Source organism: Hyla sarda, unplaced genomic scaffold, assembly GCF_029499605.1.
Source record: "Hyla sarda isolate aHylSar1 unplaced genomic scaffold, aHylSar1.hap1 scaffold_401, whole genome shotgun sequence".
NCBI lineage: Eukaryota > Metazoa > Chordata > Amphibia > Anura > Hylidae > Hyla > Hyla sarda.
Genome location: NW_026610418.1, coordinates 75364 through 88750, shown reverse-complemented (window position 1 = coordinate 88750; position 13387 = coordinate 75364). Strand labels below are relative to the sequence as shown.

Below are 13387 nucleotides of genomic sequence, written 5' to 3'. Positions count from 1 at the left end.
TAAATATTTTTATTAATCGGAGAAGAAGGTGGCAACAGAGCAAAATGTCAATGGCACCTTGGATTGCCAGCCAGTCTCCCATGCCGGTATCTGCCGGGCAGCAGTCTGCGATCTGAGGAGAGCAGGCACGTTCAGGCTTAGGATGGCCGTTGACAGCTTCACACCCTGTATATTGTGGATTTAAGCATCAATAGATCCTTTTCCGAATCGGAGCGGAAGGCGGCAACAGATTAAAATGTCAACTGCACCTGGGATTCCCAGCCAGTCTCCCATGCTGGTACTTACCAGGCCCTAAGCTGGGTAGCAGTCTGCGACCTGACGAGAGCAGGCGCGTTCAGCTTAGGATGACCGTTGACAGCTTCACACTTTGTATACTGTGGATTTAAGCATCAATAAATAATTTTCGGAATCGGAGCAGAAACAGAGCAAAATGTCAACTGCACTCGGGATTCCCAGCCAGTCTCACATGCTGGTACTTACTGGGCCCGAAGCTGGGTAGCAGTCTGTGATCTGACGAGAACAGGCGCATTCAGCTTAGGATGGCCGTAGACATCTTCACACCCTGTATACTGTGGATTTAAGCATCAATAAATCCTTTTCGGAATCGGATCGGAAGGCGGCAACAGAGCAAAACGTCAACGACACCTGGGATTCCCAGCCAGTCTCCCATGCTGGTACTTACCGGGCCCTAAGCTGGGTAGCAGTCTGCGATCTGCCGAGAGCAGGCGAGTTCAGCTTAGGATGGCCGTTGACAGCTTCTCGCCCTTTATACTGTGCATTTAAGCATCAATAAATCCTTTTCGGAATCGGAACGGAAGGCGGCAACAGAGCAAAATGTCAACGGCAGCCGGGATTCCCAACCAGTGTCCCATGCCGGTACTTACCGGGCCCTTAGATCTGTACCAGTCTGCGATCTGACAAGAGCAGGCGCGTTAAGCTTAGGATGGCCGTCGACAGCTTCACACCTTGTATACTGTGGATTTAAGCATCAATAAATTCTTTTCGGAATCGGAGCGGAAGGCAGCAATAGAGCAAAATGTCAACAGCACCCGGGATTCCCAGCCAGTCTCAAATGCCAGTACTTACCGGGCCGTAAGCTGGGTAGCAGTCTGCGATCTGACAAGAGCAGGCGAGTTCAGCTTAGGATGGCCATTGACAGCTTCATGCTTTTTATACTGTGCATTTAATCATCAATAAATCCTTTTCGGAATCGGAACGGAAGGCGGCAACAGAGCAAAATGGCAACTGCACCCGGGATTCCCAGCCAGTCTCCCATGCCAGTACTTACTGGGCCCTAAGCTGCGTAGCAGTCTGCGATCTGACGAGAGCAGGCGCGTTCAGCTTAGGATGGCCGTTGACATCTTCACGCCTTGTATACTGTGGATTTAAGCATCAATAAATATTTTTTTTAATCGGAGAGGAAGGCGGCAACAGAGCAAAATGTCAATAGCACCTTGGATTGCCAGCCAGTCTCCCATGCCCGTACATGCCGGGCAGCAGTCTGCGATCTGACAAGAACAGGCGCATTCAGCTTAGGATAGCCGTAGACGGCTTCACACCCTGTATACTGTGGATTTAAGCATCAATAAATCCTTTTCGGAATCGGAGCGGAAGGCGGCAACAGAGCAAAATGTCAACGACACCTGGGATTCCCAGCCAGTCTCCCATGCTGGTACTTACCGGGCCCTAAGCTGGGTAGCAGTCTGCAACCTGACAAGAGCAGGCGCATTCAGCTTAGGATGGCCGTTGACAGTTTCTTGCCCTTTATACTGTGCATTTAAGCATCAATAAATCCTTTCCGGAATCGGAACGGAAGGCGGCAAAAGAGCAAAATGTCAACGGCAGCCGGGATTCCCAGCCAGTGTCCCATGCCGGTACTAACCGGGCCCTAAGATCTGTACCAGTCTGCGATCTGACAAGAGCAGGCGCGTTAAGCTTAGGATGGCCGTCGACAGCTTCACACCTTGTATACTGTGGATTTAAGCATCAATAAATTATTTTCGGAATCGGAGCGGAAGGCAGCAATAGAGAAAAATGTCAACAGCACCCGGGATTCCCAGCCAGTCTCAAATGCCAGTACTTACCGGGCCCTAAGCTGGGTAGCAGTCTGCGATCTGACAAGAGCAGGCGAGTTCAGCTTAGGATGGCCATTGACAGCTTCATGCTTTTTATACTGTGCATTTAATCATCAATAAATCCTTTTCGGAATCGGAACGGAAGGCGGCAACAGAGCAAAATGGCAACTGCACCCGGGATTCCCAGCCAGTCTCCCATGTCAGTACTTACTGGGCCCTAAGCTGCGTAGCAGTCTGCGATCTGACAAGAGCAGGCGCGTTCAGCTTAGGATGGCCATTGACTGCTTCATGCTTTTTATACTGTGCATTTAAGCATCAATAAATCCTTTTCGGAATCGGAACGGAAGGCGGCAACAGAGCAAAATGTCAACTGCACCTGGGATTCCCAGCCAGTCTCCCATGCCGGTACTTACTGGGCCCTAAGCTGGGTAGCAGTCTGCGATCTGACGAGAGCAGGCACGTTCAGCTTAGGATGGCCGTTGACATCTTCACGCCTTGTATATTGTGGATTTAAGCATCAATAAATATTTTTATTAATCGGAGAGGAAGGCGGCAACAGAGCAAAATATCAATGGCACCTTGGATTGCCAGCCAGTCTCCCATGCCGGTAACTGACGGGCAGCAGTCTGCGATCTGAGGAGAGCAGGCACGTTCAGGCTTAGGATTGCCGTTGACAGCTTCAAACCCTGTATATTGTGGATTTAAGCATCAATAAATCCTTTTCCAAATCGGAGCGGAAGGCGGCAACAGATTAAAATGTCAACTGCACCCGGGATTCCCAGCCAGTCTCCCATGCTGGTACTTACCAGGACCTAAGCTGGTTAGCAGTCTGCGATCTGACAAGAGCAGGCGCGTTCAGCTTAAGATGGCCGTTGACAGCTTCACACTTTGTATACTGTGGATTTAAGCATCAATAAATAATTTTCGGAATCGGAGCAGAAACAGAGCAAAATGTCAACTGCACTCGGGATTCCCAGCCAGTCTCCCATGATGTTACTTACCAGGCCCGAAGTTGGGTAGCAGTCTGCGATCTGACGAGAACAGGCGCATTCATCTTAGGATGGCCGTTGACAGCTTCACGCTTTGTATACTGTGGATTTAAGCATCAATAAATCCTTTTCGGAATCGGAGCGGAAGGCGGCAACAGAGCAAAATGTCAACGACACCTGGGATTCCCAGCCAGTCTCCCATGCTGGTACTTACCGGGCCCTAAGCTGGGTAGCAGTCTGTGATCTGACGAGAGCAGGCGCGTTCAGCTTAGGATGGCCGTTGACAGCTTTTTGCCCTTTATACTGTGCATTAAAGCATCAATAAATCCTTTTCGGAATCGGAACGGAAGGCGGCAACAGAGCAAAATGTCAACGGCAGCCGGGATTCCCAGCCAGTCTCCCATGCCGGTACTTACTGAGCCCTAAGATCTGTACCAGTCTGCGATCTGACGAGAGCAGGCGCGTTCAGCTTAGGATGGCCGTCGACAGCTTCACACCTTGTATACTGTGGATTTAAGCATCAATAAATTCTTTTCGGAATCGGAGCGGAAGGCAGCAATAGAGCAAAATGTCATCGGCACCCGGGATTCCCAGCCAGTCTCATATGCCAGTACTTACCGGGCCCTAAGCTGGGTAGCAGTCTGCGATCTGACGAGAGCAGGCGCGTTCAGCTTAGGATGGCCATTGACAGCTTCATGCTTTTTATACTGTGCATTTAAGCATCAATAAATCCTTTTCGGAATCGGAGAGAAAGGCGGCAACAGAGCAAAATGTCAATAGCACCTTGGATTTCCAGCCAGTCTCCCATGCCCGTACTTGCCGGGCAGCAGTCTGCGATCTGACAAGAACGGGCACATTCAGCTTAGGATAGCCGTAGACGGCTTCACACCCTGTATATTGTGGATTTAAGCATCAATAAATCCTTTTCGGAATCGGAGCGGAAGGCGGCTATAGAGCAAAATGTCAACAACACCTGGGATTCCCAGCCAGTCTCCCATGCTGGTACTTACCGGGCCCTAAGCTGGGTAGCAGACTGCGATCTGACGAGAGCAGGCGCGTTCAGCTTACGATGGCCGTTGACAGTGTCATGCCCTTTATACTGTGCATTTAAGCATCAATAAATCCTTTTCCGAATCGGAGCGGAAGGCGGCAACAGAGCAAAATGTCAACTGCACCCGGGATTGCCAGCCAGTCTCCCATGCCGGTACTTACTGGGCCCTAAGCTGGGTAGCAGTCTGCGATCTGACGAGTGCAGGAGCGTTCAGCTTAGGATGGCCGTTGACATCTTTACGCCTTGTATATTGTGGATTTAAGCATCAATAAATATTTTTATTAATCGGAGAAGAAGGCGGCAACAGAGCAAAATGTCAATGGCACCTTGGATTGCCAGCCAGTCTCCCATGCCGGTATCTGCCGGGCAGCAGTCTGCAATCTGAGGAGAGCAGGCACGTTCAGGCTTAGGATGGCCGTTGACAGCTTCACACCCTGTATATTGTGGATTTAAGCATCAACAGATCCTTTTCCGAATCGGAGCGGAAGGCGGCAACAGATTAAAATGTCAACTGCACCTGGGATTCCCAGCCAGTCTCCCATGCTGGTACTTACCAGGCCCTAAGCTGGGTAGCAGTCTGCGACCTGACGAGAGCAGGCGCGTTCAGCTTAGGATGACCGTTAACAGCTTCACACTTTGTATACTGTGGATTTAAGCATCAATAAATAATTTTCGGAATCGGAGCAGAAACAGAGCAAAATGTCAACTGCACTCGGGATTCCCAGCCAGTCTCACATGCTGGTACTTACTGGGCGCGAAGCTGGGTAGCAGTCTGTGATCTGACGAGAACAGGCGCATTCAGCTTAGGATGGCCGTAGACATCTTCACACCCTGTATACTGTGGATTTAAGCATCAATAAATCCTTTTCGGAATCGGATCGGAAGGCGGCAACAGAGCAAAATGTCAACGACACCTGGGATTCCCAGCCAGTCTCCCATGCTGGTACTTACCGGGCCCTAAGCTGGGTAGCAGTCTGCGATCTGATGAGAGCAGGCGCGTTCAGCTTAGGATGGCCGTTGACAGATTTTTGCCCTTTATACTGTGCATTTAAGCATCAATAAATCCTTTTCGGAATCGGAACGGAAGGCGCAACAGAGCAAAATGTCAACGGCAGTCGGGATTCCCAGCCAGTGTCCCATGCCGGTACTTACCGGGCCCTAAGATCTGTACCAGTCTGCGATCTGACGAGAGCAGGCGCGTTAAGCTTAGGATGGCCGTCGACAGCTTCACACCTTGTATACTGTGGATTTAAGCATCAATAAATTCTTTTCTGAATCGGAGCGGAAGGCAGCAATAGAGCAAAATGTCAACGGCACCCAGGATTCCCAGCCAGTCTCCCATGCCAGTACTTACCGGGCCCTAAGCTGGGTAGCAGTCTGCGATCTGACGAGAGCAGGCGCGTTCAGCTTAGGATGGCCGTTGACAATTTCAAGCCTTGTATACTGTGCATTTAAGCATCAATAAATATTTTTTTTAATCGGAGAGGAAGGCGGCAACAGAGCAAAATGTCAACTGCACCCGGGATTCCCAGCCAGTCTCCCATGCTGGTACTTACCAGGCCCTAAGCTGGGAATCAGTCTGCGATCTGACGAGAGCAGGCGCGTTCAGCTTAGGATGGCCGTTGACAGCTTCACACTTTGTATACTGTGCATTTAAGCATCAATAAATCCTTTTCGGAATCGGAACGGAAGGCGGCAACAGAGCAAAATGTCAACGGCAGCCGGGATTCCCAGCCAGTGTCCCATGCCGGTACTTACCGGGCCCTAAGATCTGTACCAGTCTGCGATCTGACGAGAGCAGGCGCGTTAAGCTTAGGATGGCCGTCGACAGCTTCACACCTTGTATACTGTGGATTTAAGCATCAATAAATTCTTTTCGGAATTGGAGCGGAAGGCAGCAATAGAGCAAAACGTTAACGGCAACCGGGATTCCCAGCCAGTCTCCCATGCCAGTACTTACCGGGCCCTAAGCTGGGTAGCAGTCTGCGATCTGACTAGAGCAGGCGCGTTCAGCTTAGGATGGCCATTGACTGCTTCATGCTTTTTATACTGATCATTTAAGCATCAATAAATCCTTTTCGGAATCGGAACGGAAGGCGGCAACAGAGCAAAATGTCAACTGCATCCGGGATTCCCAGCCAGTCTCCCATGCCGGTACTTACTGGGCCCTAAGCTGGGTAGCAGTCTGCGATCTGACGAGAGCAGGCACGTTCAGCTTAGGATGGCCGTTGACATCTTCACGCCTTGTATATTGTGGATTTAAGCATCAATAAATATTTTTATTAATCGGAGAGGAAGGCGGCAACAGAGCAAAATATCAATGGCACCTTGGATTGCCAGCCAGTCTCCCATGCCGGTAACTGCCGGGCAGCAGTCTGCGATCTGAGGAGAGCAGGCACGTTCAGGCTTAGGATGGCCATTGACAGCTTCACACCCTGTATATTGTGGATTTAAGCATCAATAAATCCTTTTCCAAATCGGAGCGGAAGGCGGCAACAGATTAAAATATCAACTGCACCCGGGATTCCCAGCCAGTCTCCCATGCTGGTACTTACCAGGCCCTAAGCTGGGTAGCAGTCTGCGATCTGACGAGAGCAGGCGTGTTCAGCTTAGGATGGCCGTTGACAGCTTCACACTTTGTATACTGTGGATTTAAGCATCAATAAATAATTTTCGGAATCGGAGCAGAAACAGAGCAAAATGTCAGCTGCACCCGGGATTCCCAGCCAGTCTCCCATGCTGGTACTTACCAGGCCCAAAGCTGAGTAGCAGTCTTCGATCTGACGAGAGCAGGCGCGTTCAGCTTAGGACGGCCGTTGACATCTTCTCGCCTTGTATACTGTGCATTTAAGCATCAATAAATCCTTTTCGGAATCGGAGAGGAAGGCGGCAACAGAGCAAAATGGCAATAGCACCTGGGATTGCCAGCCAGTCTCCCATGCCCGTACTTGCCGGGCAGCAGTCTGCGATCTGACAAGAACAGGCACATTCAGCTTAGGATAGCCGTAGATGGCTTCACACCCTGTATACTGTGGATTTAAGTATCAATAAATCCTTTTCCGAATCGGAGCGGAAGGCGGCAACAGAGCAAAATGTCAACTGCACTCGGGATTCCCAGCCAGTCTCCCATGCTGTTACTTACCGGGCCCGAAGCTGGGTAGCAGTCTGCGATCTGACGAGAACAGGCGCATTCATCTTAGGATGGCCGTAGACATCTTTACACCCTGTATACTGTGGATTTAAGCATCAATAAATCCTTTTCGGAATCGGAGCGAAAGGCGGCAACAGAGCAAAATGGCAGCGACACCTGGGATTCCCAGCCAGTCTCCCATGCTGTTACTTACCGGGCCCTAAGCTGGGTAGCACTCTGCGATTTGACGAGAGTAGGCGCGTTCAGCTTAGGATGGCCGTTGACAGCTCCTTGCCCTTTCTACTGTGCATTTAAGCATCAATAAATCCTTTTCGGAATCGGAACGGAAGGCGGCAACAGAGCAAAATGTCAACGGCAGCCGGGCATTCCCAGCCAGTGTCCCATGCCGGTACTTACCGGGCCCTAAGATCTGTACCAGTCTGCGATCTGACGAGAGCAGGCGCGTTAAGCTTAGGATGGCCGTCGACAGCTTCACACCTTGTATACTGTGGATTTAAGCATCAATAAATTCTTTTCGGAATTCGAGCAATAGAGCAAAATGTCAATGGCAACCGGGATTCCCAGCCAGTCTCCCATGCCAGTACTTACCGGGCCTAAGCTGGGTAGCAGTCTGCGATCTGACGAGAGCAGGCACGTTCAGCTTAGGGTTGCCATTGACAGCTTCATGCTTTTTATACTGTGCATTTAAGCATCAATAAATCCTTTTCGGAATCGGAGCAGAAGGCGGCAACAGAGCAAAATGTCAACGACACCTGGGATTCCCAGCCAGTCTCCCATGCTGGTACTTACCGGGCCCTAAACTGGGTAGCAGTCTGTGATCTGACGAGCGCAGGCGCGTTCAGCTTAGGATGGCCGTTGACAGCTTTTTGCCCTTTATACTGTGCATTTAAGCATCAATAAATCCTTTTCGGAATCGGAGCAAAAACAGAGCAAAATGTCCACTGCACTCGGGATTCCCAGCCAGTCTCACATGCTGGTACTTACTGGGCCCGAAGCTGGGTAAAATGGCAAAATGAGCAAAAAAGAGCAAAATGGCAGCGACACCTGGGATTCCCAGCCAGTCTCCCATGCTGTTACTTACCGGGCCCTAAGCTGGGTAGCACTCTGCGATTTGACGAGAGTAGGCGCGTTCAGCTTAGGATGGCCGTTGACAGCTCCTTGCCCTTTCTACTGTGCATTTAAGCATCAATAAATCCTTTTCGGAATCGGAACGGAAGGCGGCAACAGAGCAAAATGTCAACGGCAGCCGGGCATTCCCAGCCAGTGTCCCATGCCGGTACTTACCGGGCCCTAAGATCTGTACCAGTCTGCGATCTGACGAGAGCAGGCGCGTTAAGCTTAGGATGGCCGTCGACAGCTTCACACCTTGTATACTGTGGATTTAAGCATCAATAAATTCTTTTCGGAATTCGAGCAATAGAGCAAAATGTCACTGGCAACCGGGATTCCCAGCCAGTCTCCCATGCTAGTACTTACCGGGCCTAAGCTGGGTAGCAGTCTGCGATCTGACGAGAGCAGGCACGTTCAGCTTAGGGTGGCCATTGACAGCTTCATGCTTTTTATACTGTGCATTTAAGCATCAATAAATCCTTTTCGGAATCGGAACAGAAGGCGGCAACAGAGCAAAATGTCAACGACACCTGGGATTCCCAGCCAGTCTCCCATGCTGGTACTTACCGGGCCCTAAACTGGGTAGCAGTCTGTGATCTGACGAGCGCAGGCGCGTTCAGCTTAGGATGGCCGTTGACAGCTTTTTGCCCTTTATACTGTGCATTTAAGCATCAATAAATCCTTTTCGGAATCGGAGCAGAAACAGAGCAAAATGTCAACTGCACTCGGGATTCCCAGCCAGTCTCACATGCTGGTACTTACTGGGCCCGAAGCTGGGTAGCAGTCTGTGATCTGACAAAAACAGGCGCATTAAGCTTAGGATGGCCGTAGACATCTTCACACCCTGTATACTGTGGATTTACGCATCAATAAATCGTTTTCGGAATCGGATCGGAAGGCGGCAACAGAGCAAAATGTCAACGGCACCCAGGATTCCCAGCCAGTCTCCCATGCCAGTACTTACCGGGCCCTAAGCTGGGTAGCAGTCTGCGATCTGACGATAGCAGGCGCGTTCAGCTTAGGATGGCCGTTGACATCTTCAAGCCTTGTATACTGTGGATTTAAGCATCAATAAATATTTTTTTTAATCGGAGAGGAACTCGGCAACAGAGCAAAATGTCAACTGCACCCAGGATTCCCAGCCAGTCTCCCATGCTGGTACTTACCAGGCCCTAAGCTGGGTATCAGTCTGCGATCTGACGAGAGCAGGCGCGTTCAGCTTAGGATGGCCGTTGACAGCTTCACACTTTGTATACTGTGCATTTAAGCATCAATAAATCCTTTTCGGAATCGGAACGGAAGGCGGCAACAGAGCAAAATGTCAACGACACCTGGGATTCCCAGCCAGTCTCCCAATCTGTTACTTACCGGGCCCTAAGCTGGGTAGCAGTCTGCGATCTGATGAGAGCGGGCGCGTTCAGCTTAGGATGGCCGTTGACATCTTCACGCCTTGTATACTGTGGATTTAAGCATCAATAAATATTTTTTTAATCGGAGAGGAAGGCGGCAACAGAGCAAAATGTCAACAGCACCTTGGATTGCCAGCCAGTCTCCCATGCCCGTACTTGCCGGGCAGCAGTCTGCGATCTGACAAGAACAGGCACATTCAGCTTAGGATAGCCGTAGACGGCTTCACACCCTGTATACTGTGGATACTGTGGATTTAAGCATCAATAAATCATTTTCGGAATCGGAGCAAAGTGTCTACAGAGCTACAGAGCAAAATGTCAACAACACCTGATATTCCCAGCCAGTCTCCCATGCTGGTACTTACTGGGCCCTAAGCTGGGTAGCAGTCTTCAATCTGACCAGAGCAGGCGCGTTCAGCTTAGGATAGCCGTAGACGGCTTCACACCCTGTATACTGTGGATTTAAGCATCAATAAATCATTTTCGGAATAGGAGCGGAAGGCGGCTACAGAGCAAAATGTCAATGGCACCTTGGATTGCCAGCCAGTCTCCCATGCCGCTAACTGCCGGGCAGCAGTCTGCGATCTGAGGAGAGCAGGCACGTTCAGGCTTAGGAAGGCCGTTGACAGCTTCACACCCTGTATATTGTGGATTTAAGCATCAATAAATCCTTTTCCGAATCGGAGCGGAAGGCGGCAACAGAACAAAATGTCAATGGCACCTTGGATTGCCAGCCAGTCTCCCATGCCGGTAACTGCCGGGCAGCAGTCTGCGATCTGAGGAGAGCAGGCGCGTTCAGCTTAGGATGGCCGTTGACAGCTTCACACTTTGTATACTGTGGATTTAAGCATCAATAAATAATTTTCGGAATCGGAGCAGAAACAGAGCAAAATGTGAACTGCACCCGGGATTCCCAGCCAGTCTCCCATGCTGGTACTTACCATGCCCGAAGCTGGGTAGCAGTCTGCGATCTGACAAGAACAGGCGCATTCAGCTTAGGATGGCCGTAGACATCTTCACACCCTGTATACTGTGGATTTAAGCATCAATAAATCCTTTTCGGAATCGGAGCGGAAGGCGGCAACAGAGCAAAATGTCAACGACACCTGGGATTCCCAGCCAGTCTCCCATGCTGGTACTTACCGGGCCCTAAGTTAAGTAGCAGTCTGCAATCTGACGAGAGCAGGCGCGTTCAGCTTAGGATGGCCGTTGACAGCTTCACACCTTGTATACTGTGGATTTAAACATCAATAAATTATTTTCGGAATCGGAGCGGAAGGCAGCAATAGAGCAGAATGTCAACGGCAACCGGGATTCCCAGCCAGTCTCCCATGCCAGTACTTACCGGGCCCGAAGCTGGGTAGCAGTCTGCGATCTGACAAGAGCAGGCGCGTTCAGCTTAGGATGGCCGTTGACAGCTTCACACTTTGTATACTGTGCATTTAAGCATCAATAAATATTTTTTTAATCGGAGAGGAAGGCGGCAACAGAGCAAAATGTCAATAGCACCTTGGATTGCCAGCCAGTCTCCCATGCCCGTACTTGCCGGGCAGCAGTCTGCGATCTGACAAGAACAGGCGCATTCAGCTTAGGATAGCCGTAGACGGCTTCACACCCTGTATACTGTGGATTTAAGCATCAATAAATCCTTTTCGGAATCAGAGAGGAAGGCGGCAACAGAGCAAAATGTCAATAGCACCTTGGATTGCCAGCCAGTCTCCCATGCCCGTACTTGCCGGGCAGAAGTCTGCGATCTGACAAGAACAGGCGCATTCAGCTTAGGATGGCCGTAGACATCTTCACACCCTGTATACTGTGGATTTAAGCATCAATAAATCCTTTTCGGAATCGGAGCGGAAGGCGGCAACAGAGCAAAATGTCAACGACACCTGGGATTCCCAGCCAGTCTCCCATGCTGGTACTTACCGGGCCCTAAGCTGGGTAGCAGTCGGCGATCTGACGAGAGCAGGCGCGTTCAGCTTAGGATGGCCGTTGACAGCTTCATGCCCTTTATACTGTGCATTTAAGCATCAATAAATCCTTTTCCGAATCGGAGCGGAAGGCGGCAACAGATTAAAATGTCAACTGCACCCGGGATTCCCAGCCAGTCTCCCATGCTGGTACTTACCAGGCCCTAAGCTGGGTAGCAGTCTGCGATCTGACGAGAGCAGGCGCGTTCAGCTTAGGATGGCCGTTGACAGCTTCACACTTTGTATACTGTGCATTTAAGCATCAATAAATCCTTTTTAGGAATCGGAACGGAAGGCGGCAACAGAGCAAAATGTCAACGGCAGCCGGGATTCCCAGCCAGTGTCCCATGCCGGTACTTACCGGGCCCTAAGATCTGTACCAGTCTGCGATCTGACGAGAGCAGGCGCGTTAAGCTTAGGATGGCCGTCGACAGCTTCACGCCTTGTATACTGTGGATTTAAGCATCAATAAATATTTTTTTAATCGGAGAGGAAGGCGGCAACAGAGCAAAATGTCAACAGCACCTTGGATTGCCATCCAGTCTCCCATGCCCGTACTTGCCGTGCAGCAGTCTGCGATCTGACAAGAACAGTCACATTCAGCTTAGGATAGCCGTAGACGGCTTCACACCCTGTATACTGTGGATTTAAGCATCAATAAATCATTTTCGGAATCGGAGCGGAAGGCGGCTACAGAGCAAAATGTCAACAACACCTGGGATTCCCAGCCAGTCTCCCATGCTGGTACTTATCGGGCCCTAAGCTGGGTAGCAGTCTGCGATCTGACGAGAGCAGGCGGGTTCAGTTTAGGATGGCCGTTGACAGCTTCACGCCCTTTATATTGTGGATTTAAGCATCAATAAATCCTTTTCCGAATCAGAGCGGAAGGCGGCAACAGATTAAAATGTCAACTGCACCCGGGACTCCCAGCCAGTCTCCCATGCTGGTACTTACCAGGCCCTAAGCTGGGTATCAGTCTGCGATCTGACGAGAGCAGGCGCGTTCAGCTTAGGATGGCCATTGACAGCTTCATGCTTTTTATACTGTGCATTTAAGCATCAATAAATCCTTTTCGGAATCGGAACGGAAGGCGACAACAGAGCAAAATGTCATCTGCACCCGGGATTCCTAGCCAGTCTCCCATGCCGGTACTTACTGGGCCCTAAGCTGGGTAGCAGTCTGCGATCTGACGAGAGCAGGCACGTTCAGCTTAGGATGGCCATTGACATCTTCACGCCTTGTATACTGTGGATTTAAGCATCAATAAATATTTTTATTAATCGGAGAGGAAGACGGCAACAGAGCAAAATGTCAATGGCACCTTGGATTTCCAGCCAGTCTCCCATGCCGGTAACTGTCGGGCAGCAGTCTGCGATCTGAGGAGAGCAGGCACGTTCAGGCTTAGGATGGCCGTTGACAGCTTCACACCCTGTATATTGTGTATTTAAGCATCAATAATTCCTTTTCCGAATCGGAGCGGAAGGCGGCAACAGAACAAAATGTCAACTGCACCCGGGATTCCCAGCCAGTCTCCCATGCTGGTACTTACCAGGCCCTAAGCTGGGTAGCAGTCTGCGATCTGACGAGAGCAGGCGCGTTCAGCTTAGGATGGCCGTTGACAGCTTCACACTT

General features: G+C 50.5%; 6 pseudogenes; all 6 read right to left on the bottom strand.

Annotated features, from left to right (window-relative positions):
- Positions 1–3229: 3229 nt before the first annotated feature.
- LOC130333171 (5S ribosomal RNA) lies at positions 3230–3349 on the bottom strand (annotated as a pseudogene).
- Positions 3350–5017: 1668 nt separating this feature from the next.
- On the bottom strand, positions 5018–5137 carry LOC130333179 (5S ribosomal RNA; annotated as a pseudogene).
- A 283-nt stretch (positions 5138–5420) lies between these two features.
- Positions 5421–5540, bottom strand: LOC130333210 (5S ribosomal RNA; annotated as a pseudogene).
- Positions 5541–11662: 6122 nt separating this feature from the next.
- On the bottom strand, positions 11663–11782 carry LOC130333176 (5S ribosomal RNA; annotated as a pseudogene).
- An 82-nt stretch (positions 11783–11864) lies between these two features.
- Positions 11865–11984, bottom strand: LOC130333134 (5S ribosomal RNA; annotated as a pseudogene).
- A 1271-nt stretch (positions 11985–13255) lies between these two features.
- On the bottom strand, positions 13256–13375 carry LOC130333133 (5S ribosomal RNA; annotated as a pseudogene).
- Between the last annotated feature and the right edge of the window lie 12 nt (positions 13376–13387).